Source organism: Cupressus sempervirens, chromosome 8 (genome assembly GCF_028749045.1).
Source record: "Cupressus sempervirens isolate cs-2001-9-10 chromosome 8, ASM2874904v1, whole genome shotgun sequence".
NCBI classification, from domain to species: Eukaryota; Viridiplantae; Streptophyta; class Pinopsida; order Cupressales; family Cupressaceae; genus Cupressus; species Cupressus sempervirens.
The window spans coordinates 449,831,766-449,846,350 of record NC_143125.1 but is presented as its reverse complement, the minus strand read 5'-3'; the positions used below and the strand labels follow the sequence as shown (position 1 = coordinate 449,846,350).

General features: G+C 32.7%; 1 pseudogene; it reads right to left on the bottom strand.

The window, feature by feature from the left end:
- Positions 1-10,765: 10,765 nt before the first annotated feature.
- Positions 10,766-11,428, bottom strand: LOC149543159 (F-box protein GID2 pseudogene; annotated as a pseudogene).
- Positions 11,429-14,585: the final 3,157 nt, after the last annotated feature.

Genomic DNA, 14,585 nt, shown 5'->3' with positions numbered 1-14,585 from the left:
AAAACTTATTAACAAAACCCATTATTTATCTAAATCCATTAATTGTCAATTAATTTAATAATAGTAACATTTATACCTTTTTAATCATCAAATAATAATAATAATAATTTATATTAAACTTTTAATTAAATTATATTTAAACTAATTTAAATTTTAATTAATTTAAAAATTATTAATAACTAAATTTAATTAATATTAAAAATATTTTAAAAATATATAAAATCACACAAATTTTTAAGCACTGCATGCAATTTAAATCACATCAGGTCGTAGCTCTACGGCTGCTGTCGCAGTTGTACTGTGACCACAATTGCAAGTACGGTTGTGTACAGTGGCCATTGGCTCTATGGCCATGATGGAGAGGTAAGGGGGTGGGGCTGGGTAAATGCCCCCCCCCCCCCCCCACAAAACATATTAAAAAAATAAATAAAAATAAAATATATATATATATATATGCTTTCAAAAAACTAACATCCCCTCCATACTTTTTTTTTAAAATAAAAATTCCAACATAACTCTGACAGGGAAAATACAACCAACCGGTTGAATTTTCTATTTAAATTTTTAATTTCAAAGTAAATTCCTTTCCCTATTTAATTCTCAATATTAAATCCATTATAAGAGAGATTTTTATTGATCGATTTAGAATGTTCATTCTCTGAAAAGATCTTCAATTTTATCACGCAACCCTCTCCTATTCTTTTCCAAATTCAAGATCTATGAAAAATAATAACATATTGAACATTTAAAACTTCCCATGCACAGAAGATTTAACACATGCACCAGAGAAACATCAAATAATAAATTTCATCACAAAAATTATCCAGGCATCCATTATACAGACACGATGAAGATAGGAAAGAAATAGCGTATCAAAACATGCGAAAATCACAAGTGTCTACTTTGACACTGATACTAATCGCTATGCCACAAAAACTTGTAGAGAAAATTCCTCCTCTGAGAACCTTATCCTTTCTAAAAATTTCTTTCTTCTCCAAAATTTGCAGTGAATTGAAAATGAACACCCAAGTTGTAATATGGGAGTTCTCTCCCCAAAATTGGGGCACTAATTATGTGTTCACCCTAGAGAACTCCTTGCTCACAACTCTTAACTCGTTATCAACTTTTATTTATCTTTCTTTTATCTTTCCCATGCACAATCATTAATTAATTAATTTACTTTATTTTAATTTTCACTTGACTCTTTTTAAATTAATTTATTAAATTTAATCTCATGCACGTATCATGGGATCATGAAACTTTAATTAATTAATTTCTTTTCCACTACTAAATTTATTTTTGAAACTGAATTGATAAAATATTTATTAACTTAAATAATAATAATATTTAGCATTTATTTAAAAATTAACTCTAAATATATTATTATTATATTTAATAAATATTATCACGTTTTAAATTTATCCTTATAAATTTTATCATCAAATTTAATTCTTTTTATTTAATTAATTTCTCAATTAATTAAATATAATTAAATATTAAAATATCATAATAATTTTTCATTTAATTAAATCATTAATTTTAATCTTTTAATTAGACTTAATTAATAGAAAATTCACCAAAGACTCATAAAACAACATACGAAAACCCATCAATGAAAAAATACATACAAAATCAAACTAAAGGGTTATAATCACAAATTAATGTCATTTGATGCATTCAGAGGGTACTCAACTTAGATACTTGTCCTAATTATCAATTAGGACAAATGGCATAAGGGTTTAGGATTTGGACTTAAGAATTTATCTCCCTTCTCTTACCATTGAGATAATGTGATAGGGTACGCTCATCCTGGCAATTTAGGAAAGTCGATACCAGGTACCTGCAACCTACATAAAATCCATGCATATACAAACACAATATTTTAAACTAAATGGGCAATGGCAGGAAGTGGTGCATCATGTAGATCCTGACTAGCAGGTGACTATGACTCCCTTCCTTAACCACATTAGAAATGCTATACATAAAGAAACCAAACACGCACACCATACACATGCAGTATGGGGTAAGTATCCATAAAAAAACACATAGGCTAATAAACCATCTAACCAATCATCATCAATGGTTGAAAACACTGTAATAATCATCATGCATACATGAAATATAGAGTACCAAGTAACCTCGTCATAAATCAACTAAATCTGAAACAATATCTGATAATCTCAAAACAATACTACTAATCATCAAAACATAAAACTAGCCTAAAAGAGTTTGGCAATGATAGCAAAATGTAACTAAGGGATAGGCACTACAGGTATTCTGGGCTTTGTGGATTTGATTTGCATATTTGCTCAAATCCTACAATCAAAAGGAATACGTATTGAAGATTCAACGTAGCTAGAAAGGGAGGAGGTTAACTATATAAGTTTTCCTCAAAACACCTAAGTTGTGATAGGGTCACTTCTTGAATTACTATGGGATTTGATGCAGGAGAATATTGGGTGTAAGGGAAATCTTGCATCGCCCAAAAATATCTAGTTCTAATTTTAGTAAGGCTATCTTGGCAAAAAGTTTCTATTTTGGAAACTTATTATTTCTAGTAAGTTACTTGTTGGAGATTATAATGTCCTAATTTATTCTTTGGAGGTTCACTTTGGATACATCAATATGGTAGTAAAGTTTTAGGGAAAGATTAACTATAACTTTGAACATATTAATTAATTTTTTATTGGAAAAAGGGTAAATGAATTTTGAACTCAGTGATGAAGATTTTAGAGGCTTTAAAGTGGTCAAACCTTGGTTGACTAGAACTTGTGTGAGTCAACTATTGTAAATTCTTTCTTGGCATTTTTGAAATGGGGTCATAATAGCCAATTAGAGCAAGTGACAATGAGTTATGGTTGCCAAAAGTTGCACTACCTAAAATGGACAAAAATGAATTTTATTCAAAATTTATTTTGAGTTCTAAAGTTATTTGGGGCCTATTCTATTGTAATTAAATATAAATAATAATAAATTAGGGTTTGTTGGCCTTAAATTTTAGGGTAGAGCCTTGAGTGGTTACAAATTGTCGACAACTCTTGTGATTTATATGACATATTTGTCTTATAGAATATTGTAATAAAAATGCCCATGTGGCTTTGCACGTCATATGTTTGAAATTTGTAATTCCATTTTATTTGAGATAATAAGAAGCCAATTTCTTGTTCTTGAAATTTTATGTTATCTTTCTATTTTATTGTGTGTATTTGTGTTAAAAAGGGGAGTACCATTTATAAAAAAATAAAAAAAATAAAAGCATGGTTGTTGTTGTTATTATGTAGTTTTTATTATTGTAGGGAAATTTTCAAGGGTGTAGTAAGAGGATCATAATATTCTTTTATTTAGTTCATTGAATTTAAGTCTTCTTCCTCAAAATTATCTTGTCCAACCTATTATTGTTATTATTCAACCTTTTCTTCTTCTCGCTCCACTTTTAGTTTCTAAATGTATTGTATTATTTTCTTTGAGTTTTATGGTTTAGACTTGTCTATCTCCTTATACCCACTTTTCCATACTACTAGTTTTTTCTATCCACTTCAAACATGTAATCCATCCTTGGAACCCTCTTCATTTGATTGTTGATAAAATTGGTAATATGTATTGATCATCTTAATGGAAATAAAAACACTAAGAGGGGGGTTAAATCAAGATCTATGTAAATTTTCATTCTTAAAACAATTAATTGTATTCACACCTAATCCATCTCGTATCTCCAATCTCATACTGTATAAACATAAAATTGTAATGTTAAAATAAAATCTATCTAAGCATAACATACATGAAAATATCAACACATAACACAATGAATTTGGTAACCTGGAAACACTTTAAGATGAAGGTAAAACTAGGGTGGGGATGAAACTCACAAATCTTTACTACTGCAACAACAAATTTTTCCCGTTAGGGCTACAATTTGATCATATCTAATGACCTACACTGTGAGGAGTCTTCTCTGTTAAATAAATTTAAGATTGTTAGGTCTTACCTTGATTAAATGATTTTACACTTATAATAAAGTAAGGACTCTGTTAGGAGATTAAAATAAGGTTTGTTAGAGTTACGCTGTCAAGAGATTTTCCTTGAATCAATCTATCAAAACTAATTTTGTACTTGATCCTTCAATTTTATTTGAAATTTGTTTATGAATCTCCTCTCTTCAATATCTCAATCTAATCTCCTTCTTCGATATCTCTATTCTATCCTTCACTACTTTGGTTGCTCTATCTAATCTCTTATTTGACTTAGCCTCCTTTGCTATGTACTTAGCTTGTTTTCTCCTTCACACCACTTTTACACACTATCCATCATATTGATATTAGGGTTATAACCCTTCTCAAATAGATAATCATAGAAAGTTCTAGATCTTAATCAACGATCCATATTTAGTCCTTTTGTCATTTTACCCTTCTAATTTTCTAATTGGTTAATCTATTTTCCTTGGAATTAATGACTTCTAATAAAATGTGTAATCTTCTCCTTAACTATCTCTAAAATATTTGAATATCATGTAGAAGTTGGCTAAAATGATTTACATAAGTTTTTGTCCCATTAAAAGCTCATATGTCAAAACTATTTTACTTGTTACTTGAATGTTCTAACACTTGATCATAACTAACATTCATGCTATCAATTGAATTCTATACACTTCATATATATTAATTCATTTGGAATTAATTAACTTTCCACATGCTTAATCTTTTGTGTTTTACTTAGTGTGAATGATGGCTTGGTCTCAACTAGGGTGCTCGACAACCTCTGACTTGTTAAAATTCTTTAGAATAACTGAGGGGGGGGGGGTGAATTAGTTATTCAAGGTCTAATGATGTCCAATACAAACTTTTTGTCAAATCCTTAATGGAATATAATTGAAATTATCATGCATGCAATTAAACATGAAACAACCATGAAAGATAACATGCATCACACCATAACACTAAGGATTTTGATGAACCAGAAACCCTCCAGGAATAAGAAGGTAAAATTGGGGTGGGGATGACACCCACAAAATAACTACTCAATTGATTTCAACCACTTCTGATGGTCTGCCCTATTAAAGGCTACAACACATTGTTAAATGTGACCTTGTTAAAGGATTTCTACACCCTGTTAAGAGTGTGCCCTATTAGAGGACTTAAGAACATTCAACTTAGAATGCCACCTTGTTAAAGCATTTACATAGAGTTGTAAGGCTCAACCAAGTCCATGGGATTTATAGTCACCTTCTCAAAAGAATCTTTTATCCCTCTCTAAGGATCTCCTATCCTCCTCCTAAGGATCTCTTTATCCTTCTCTTGGGGATCTTCTATTCTTTTCCTAAGGCTTATACACCTAGCTATTAAGCTAACCTAGCAATGTAGGATTTCAATATCTGATACAATGGTAAGAGAGTATTAGAAGGGTTTTGACCTAGTATAGATTGCAACTCTAACCTTGCAGATTTTAGATCACTCTTCAGTTCTTTTCTTTGCTTGGCTTTTCTCCCTTGCAGTGTAGACAACTTGTTCACCCTTCAAGATCTATCTCCTTGAGTTCTTCCACTCATTATGCCAATGCACTCCATGATCACTTGATCAACTCAAAGTCTTGATGCTCTGTACTTACACCTCACTGTGTCCTCCTTCTTGACACTTCACACTTACCTTCTCTTGGCTTCTTCACATGAGCAGTCTTATGATTAACTCCTCCTCACACATGCGCACTTGATCTCTAACCTATAACTCCTTATAAAGAAGTTATGTTCTTCATTTCCCGTTCAAATCTTGATTTGATCTTGAGAAAATGGTATTGTTTTCCCTCCAAATTGCTTCTTCTAGAAACTTCATGATAAATCCATTAGTATTCACCTTGAATTGGTTTGCATGGTTTACCTAAAATTTTGTGACATCTACTCATCATCCTTATCATCCAACTAATTCACAAAATTTGATGTAACAAACTTATCGCTGCTGATCTGGTGAATCTTTGACTTAACAAATAATGTAGCAACTTGACACACTAATAGATTTGGCATCGATTTGCGATGGCCATGTGTCACAATTATGACAGCAATGTGTTGCCACTATGACAGACATAGACGTCATAGTTATTTAGTCACAATTTACGATGTCTACCCCTTGCTATCACATTTGTGATGCCTAGCTGTCGCTATGCAGCCACCTTATTGTCACATCAAAATTCGTGTTTTCCGTTGCAATTGTGATGGTAAAAGAAGTAAAACAAAAATAAAAATTGATCACCATTAAGCTTCCCCAAATATGACACCATTAGAGACCTGCAAATCATTGTTCTCAATTATTATATGTCTCATATTCATTAATGCCATCACATGTTACCCGAAGCCTAAACTAGTTTCAGGCCTTTCATATGGATTCTATAAAAGTTCTTGTCCAAAAGCAGAAGAGATCATTAGAGAAGAAATGGGTAGCTTCTTGGAGGACAATATTACCTTAGTTGGAGGATTTCTTCACATTCCTTACCATGATTGCTTTGTTCAGGTTAATAAAAAATGGGTCGAAGCAAGAGCAAGCAAACTAGGTCTTCCATTAATTACCTTTTGAACTAAATTATCACCAACAGATCACCGTCAGGAATGAACTAAACTGACAGTTGGAATTTTGAATGCTAAGAATATTAATTTATATCTAATTAAATTTAAATAACACTCTAACTTTGTGTAACCATTTACTCCGAACTAAATCCTTGGCTACTAATATGGCCTGTGGCAAGTGCTTCTCTCTGGGAAAAATTAGATGACCATCATAGTTCCTAGTTTGTTACATACCTTACAAACATTTCCTAGATTAAACATTTCACAGTATTCCTCTATTTTACTCGATTTGTGAGCAACATCAATAGTTTGACAAATACTACAAAAGCATGCCGATAAAAGATATTATTAATATATTACATGGAAGCACATACAAAGTGATAAATGATTGTTTTTCTTAGCAACAAAACATAGAACCTATTGTTGCATTCAATCACAAAGCTATGAGCATTTGATCATGATGCTTCAAAGGCAGCTAATTATGACTTGCTTCTTAATTATTTTTCTCTCTACCATCGGCTTTCACAACGAGATGTTTATATCTTGAAATTAAAAAAAACTAAAACAAAGACTTCAACGAAGCATTCAGTCATGAAACTATGAGCATTTGCTCATGATGCTTCAAATGAAGCCCTTTATGACTTATTTCTTAATTAATTTCATCTCTATCATCAGCTTTTACAAGGAGATGTATGCATCCTATATTTATAATAAAAAAATACAAACAGACACTTCAAAATGTCAAATATTATTGTATTAGTCCAAACAAAATAAAAGATATTCTACCACGCCTAAATATCCTAAATAATCTTTTGTCATTTTCCCTGTCTCAACAGTTCCTACACAAGCAGCTTCTAGCTTCTCTGAAAATTCAAGTAGTCTTGGATTTTCATCTAGTTTTGCCCTGCCGTAAAAGCAGTAAAAGTAATTAAGCACAGAGAAGATACTGGAAGTGAATCTAGATCATTCTTAGGATGAATGCTTCTCAGATCTGAAAGAATTTAGTGGATACACTATCATGTAGATGTTGGTCAAAGCCACAAAGTTATTGCCCAGCCTGACCACTTTTATTGTACAGGAGTACAGTAAAACCTGTGTCAAAATGACTAGAGATTTTGATGTTACATTGAGTTATTGGAACTAGGTACAAAAGAAAACATTTAGAAAGTTTAGGAAGTGACATATTTGGAATTTACAACATCTAATTCCTTAGTAAAAAATATATCAGTGTCATATTCTTCATACCTAGCTTCAGTAATTGTTGCATCTTTATAAGTTTTTGTGTCTCACAATTTGTATGTGTGTAATTATATATATATATCAAAGTCACTATTTATATTTGTGCACGAAACTCAACAACAACTCAAATTGTAAGTCCTACAAAAATAAACGGTTACTCTTGCCCATTGTGTGTATGTGTAGTAAAACAAAATTAATATTTGTTAAAATCTAGTTCTGGATTCAATAAAAAAAAATTTGAACCACAATTGAATCCAAAATCAAGTTTTGAACATCTATAATGGATTGTGGAGGCTTGGTATCGTTAGCTATTGATATTTGTGCACAAAATTCAACAACAATAGTAATTGTAAACTAAACAAGTATTCTTGCATCTTGATCAATATTTGCATTTCACAAATCTCTTGCTGTGAAGTATGAGTTGGAAGTACAATGATCTGCTATTAGAAAAAATATGGGAAGCTTATATTCTATATCAAGATTATATAAAAGTGTTGCCATCAAAATCTGACTAAACATGCAACTAACTTAATACCTAGGATCTTGGGAGGAGATCCATGATCTCCATAACCCAATTTGGAAGGTATCTTCAATTTACGTTTCTCTCCAACACACATTCCTAGAAGTTCTTGGTCCCAACCTGTGCCATAATATATGATGATGTAGACCATCAGGCTTCCATTAATCCCTTCATTATCCACAAAAGTTATTAACAACAACAAATTGATCAATTTCATAAATGATAAATTAGAAATCAGAAAGCTGATTTTCCTTCACAGATGTGCCTCTCACGAATACAACTTCATAACTAGATTCTAGGGACTAACCTAGACATCCACAACTTAAAGATTTGTGACAATTACTGAAAAAACTTGCAATATGAAATGTGAACTTCATGAAACGTCATTAGCAGGGTTGTTCATAAATTTTGTAGAAATCTAGGGCATGCATCAGATGTGATAGGAAAGGAACAACTCAAAGACTAAACATACAAAAGTCACTTAGCTATTATCAAAGACTCCATTACCAAAAATGCAAATAAGTTTGACATTTCTTCCAAATAGCCTATCATCAAATCACTGGTCACTTTGAGGGATCGTACATTTGATGATACAATGGCTTAAAGTAACATTATTCAAACACTAAATCTATTATAATAGTATAGATCACTATCCAAAGATCCTTGATTTTGTTTTAAAATGTTACAAAGATGAATAGTAGTGTGAATTAAGTTGCTGGTTTGATCAATAAGCCTATGCTCATACCTGTTCATGAATCAATCATTGAAAGAAGTTATTGTGTGCCCAACAGAATCAAGATAATCAACATTACAATCTTCATATTATTGTGCCAAGAAACAAAACCAACCAGATTCCTACTGCATCATATTTAGCTTTCCAACTGGCCTCATATGCCTCCTGGAAGATATCTTTAAACCTACCAATTTAAGTCACATATAAGAAGAATCTTTGAGAATATGAGGATCCTTAAGCTAGAGAATCATAAAGAATGATAACATGGGAAGTAAGGTGTGTTAGAGAAAAAGGTAAAAATAAGATCATCAATCCTTATATTGATTTGAAAACATACCTTCCATCATATTTTTTAAAAATTGTGTTTTTAGTACTCAGGTAAAGTGGCCATTTCTTCTCATAAGCTATTGCCATTGATGCATCAACAAATGGACGAATAGACTGCACAGAAATAATTAATCATAATTGAATATTTGAGATTTGCTCAATTAGAATTAGAATAGGAAATTATATTTGTCATAAAAGAGAGGACTACATACCTCATCAGTATTTTACATAGCTAATGCTATTCCTCCATCTCCTTTAAAGTCATATACCTCCAACTCTGTAGTTTCACCTCCATTCTCTAGAACTGCATCAGTTGACAAAAATCACTGTTGCATGCTACAAAGAACACTAATGAAACAAAAAATAGATGTTTTTCGATCTTTGATAGTGAAACCACAATGATATTCACTAAGCTGAAAGACAACAAGGACGCATAGCGTCTAGTTCCTACCGATTGAGAATTCGAATGGAGAGTTGTGTTTTTAAAGTTCTAGTAGCATACAGATCCAAAGTCTAGGGAACTAGCCAAAAAGTTTTGCCATTTTAAATTTGCTGTTAGTTGAACATTACCAAAAAAAAGTATAATATATACCATTAGATCTATGGCAACCTCCCTCAGGACATGCAAGAATGGGTTTACAGAAACAACCATGATACTAAAGATTTATATTAATAAGGTAGGCTTTACAATATACTTCTTGTTCTCAATCTGGCCTTTATTGCCTTGTTCGCTAAAGTTTGGTTATATACAAGAGGAATTAGGCCACAACCCTGTAGGATCAAGAAGAAAGCCTAGTACCCAACCTAAGATGATCCCCATGAAACCTTGTAATTGACTCGCAACTTTGCATCAACACAACGTTAGCTATAAAGTAAACAAAATCCAGCCCAGTTACTTGATCTTTGTTTACATCTGTTGAACATAGATTTAGCAATTGGGCTTGAAGTAATTATGAACCCTAAATTAAAAGAGAAATCCATGAGTAGTCCATAATGGGTAACAATCTATTACTTCAGATGATAATATTCATTCTTGAAACAAAGCACCATAAGCGTCATACCCATGTTAAGAAGTTTATCAATAGCTATGACCAATCATGGAACACTCTAAACAAATCAAATCTAGAAATTTTACCTTCTTATTAGCCACCTAGAAGGGTTTCAAGGCTGCACACGAGCGCTCCTTCTGACCAAGCAGTGTAAGATGTATGGGCATCAAACTAGCTATATATTTACATCTAACATGAAAACTATAAGGTCTGTCTGGTTCTGATGTTTACTTATAAGTCCGTGATCAAATTAGGAATGAAAAGATACAAACTTTGGTCTTCACAGAAATTTAATACACACAAAACTAAAATACCAGCAATATCTATTGTGGGGCTAGATGGATTTATACCTATTTGGGCTTGCTTGCATCTTCAAATATGGGATGCTTGGAAGATTGAAACTAGGCTGAGGACACATTTTGCATAGGAGGACTACTCATTTTCTCATAGCAATGGATAGAGAAAAGAGAAAGAGAAAGATGAATCTCATCCTTACCCCAAGATTGAGTCATTGCACTGTGCTTTTTATTCAGACTAGGCTTTGATAAGAAGGGAGACAAGGCTTGAGAAGGCAATGGACATGGCGAAGAAGAATAAGAAGCAAATGGATTAAGCATAGGCCAAAGGGAAAGAGAATATAGTTTCCGAAATCCACCAAGAGCCAAAACAACAGATCTTAGTTGATGGCTTCCACAACTAGTGTTAGCCCAATGCTCGAGACATATGTTTTCCCACAACTTGTCATCTTGTGTAGCTTTATGCCATATCCTATTGACACATGAGGCTGTTGCCAATGTTCTTGCATCCATGTATTTCATCGCTTCGGATAACAAATCCCTATCTAAAAGAAACTGCTCCATTTGATCCCTCAATAAGTTCTCACACTGATCCTGAGATTGCATCTTTTCAGATGTTTTGTGAAACAATGGCACCTCCAAGTCTCCATTGGGATTATAACTATGATGATGATAATTGATTTTACACTTACTGGGTCTTCTTATTGCCAATCCCATTGCCCTTCCAGACAGAACATGACAAATGAATGTGTATCTACAAATAAATAGATCTTGTACCTTAAAAAACAAGTTGGATAGTTTCATAAATAAGCATCGGACAGGGATTCGGGTCTTTGAATTTAGGCAAAAACACAGAGATAGACATGGAGACTAGAGAGCACAGCTTCAGAAAAAGGTAAAGTTATGAAATGGAGTAGAGCACTACCAGAAGGAAAATTTCTAATAAAAAAGGAGCAGATGATGAAGAAGATGGGTTCCTAATTTAAATCAGATCCTGAAAGTGATTGATAATCATTTAGAGACTTTACCTTCATAAATATAGTGTCTGCCTTTGGAACATTGACAAACATGTCGCCCACAATGTGTTGCACACCTATACCACAAACAGATCATAAACAACCAGTGAGGATTTTTTTACCCAAAATCTATGAAGAGACAAAAAATGAGTTCAAACATTGTGTTTAAAGCAAGTATTGACATAACTGGGAGCCTTCAGATGACTTCAGGGAGATCAAAATTAAAGCATTTGATATTGGGGAAGGAGCAAGAAATAACAGATTTTGCACTTTGAGTGCATTTTACATCATTTAAGGGCTTTAATAGCCTATTACATCATGTAAACACTACCATCCACCCATAACTCTTCCTAGGACACCCTAGGACTTCAAATGACCCCTTGCATCATATTGACTCCCTATTTGTGCCAATTTGAGCTTCACTTACATCTTATTGAGCTTCACTTTGTTTTGAGAATAGTTTAATATTCTCTACTAAACAGGGCCAACCACGTGAAGGTGGAAGCTCATTTGGCCCCACCCCCCTCCCCCTAACATCACTCTACATTCCCCATTAACATCTAACATTCATTCATTCTTTCTACCATTAATTAATTGTAACATTCAATCAATATCACATGATAACATTCATTAACACATTAGATTCATAAACATGCAACATTCATCAATATTTTGCATTAACACATAATTCATGAACATTCATTAGCACATAATTAAATTCATTGAGACATGAAATTTAGTCATTATCAATTAAGGTATGTAGATGACAATCATTTCTTTTTTTCTTTCTATTTCTTTTTTCTATGTAAGCTCTAAGAGCAGCATTAGTGTCATCATCAATTCCCCCTTCATCAGTTCTTTTCTCTGTTCTTGATGATCTCAAATTCCTATGCTGTTGCAAAGGGGGGTCCTCTGCAATAAGAAATAAAAGAGTTAAATTAAAAATAATTTATTATAAATTTGACAAGTATTTAATTATTTTAAATAACATAACTGTGGCGCTCTTTACCTGATCTGACCACATCATTTTGTCTAGACTCAACGTCAACACGCTCATGAACATTGACGCCTTGATCCTCTACAACTGTTATACAAAATGTTACGTTAATCCAAACACCAATTGCAATTACATATAAAAAATTTACTATCAAATGTATACCTCCACCACTGGGATGCACATCATGCGAACCTTCAACATTCACAGATTATGTAGAAGGATTGTTAGGCTGCATTCCAACATCCTACGCATTGTTATCATTGCTTGCTTAAAACAGATATACTCACTTTATATTGGAACTTAACATCAAATAGACTAATTGGTAAAGTATTCAATTTGAAATAAATTTCATTTAGCTTATTTACCTATGGCTTAGATGCATCATTATTAGAACCTTCCACATTGATTTTAGCTCATAGCCATTCAACCATGGCTCTATAGCCTTGTTGGAAGCCAATTCTCTTATCCTCTTCTGTGAGGCATCTCTTGAACTCTGAGCCCTGCATTTTTGCGTGGTATGGTGAATTTTATTTGCATTGTTTCATCAACCAATGGAGGGTAGTTAAAATATCAAAAAGAAATACAAAAGTTGCAAAAGTTGAGGATCAAGAATACTTACAACTCGTGCTTGAAGTTTCGAAAAACCACTAGAGCCGAGCTTGTGTGTCCTGTGCTTTTCTAGTCTTGCCTTTGTTTCCTTTGATGTGTTAGGCAATCTATGAAAAGTTTGAAATATGTTAGATAATATAAATATAGAGGTTAATTAGTACATAATTACATTCTCAATAGTATCACATACCTTGGCGGTGTACTCTCTACTAGTGTAATTGTATTTTTCTTGTCAGATTTATACTTTCCATCCAAAATCAGAGCGTGTCACTCAGCCTGAGCAACATAGGGCGGATGCTCGTACCTAGGGTTATCCCATAAATTTTTTCTATACTGGTCCCTAATATACTTCAAACATAAACCAGCTTTTTCAAGGAGCTTGTTTCTCTCGAATGCACGAGGTCCAAAGAGTTGGGTCATGCTCTCTATAAGATCATCCTTCAGCTTTTTGTCTTGGAGATTCCACCTTTTAAGTAAAAAAAAACATGTTAGACTCATAACTGAAGTGAAGCTACCTTTAATATAGTTCAAGAAATGGATGAAAAAGAAAACTATTCTAGCAATGATATGAAATCAAAATAGTGGTTTGGGGTTTTAGTTAGGATATGATGTTCTACCAAGTATGCATGGTGGGCCCGAATATTTGCAAACACTCATCACCAAGGTTTTTCCAAAAAACATCATTCCCTACAAAACAATCATGGGATCATTAGTTGATGAAGAGTGATCAAAAAATAAATTACTATTATATCACTATAGAATAATAACTTTAAAGTACCTGGAACTTTGGCTACTTTTAATGGAATGCCTTCATCGTCACTGACGATCAATATGACATCCTTCACCGTTCCCGTGCTAGGAACATAGGAACATCCAGGGAATGATGTTGTAGCTCCTATTGCAAAAAGTTTCATAAGTTTACAAGTTTACAAGGTTACAAGGTTACATGAATAAGTTTGCAGGGTTACATCAATAATTCGGAAATGGTTGACTTTCTTTCTCGTTGTTTCTCAAGATGTGATATGCAAATTCTTCAGGTAATTCATATTAAGCAAGTTAGCTAGTTGTTGGTGCTCAAGATCTGCCACCCCTTAACCACATAAGTATTCTATTGTTGTTCTGTCACTAGGGTAAGGATGAGGACATCATAAATTAATGAATTTGACTTAAAAAATTACACAGCTAAATCCTAATAGCAATATCACAAATTGACTTGCTATGGAAATATGTCCTTCTTATGTATTGAAATTGC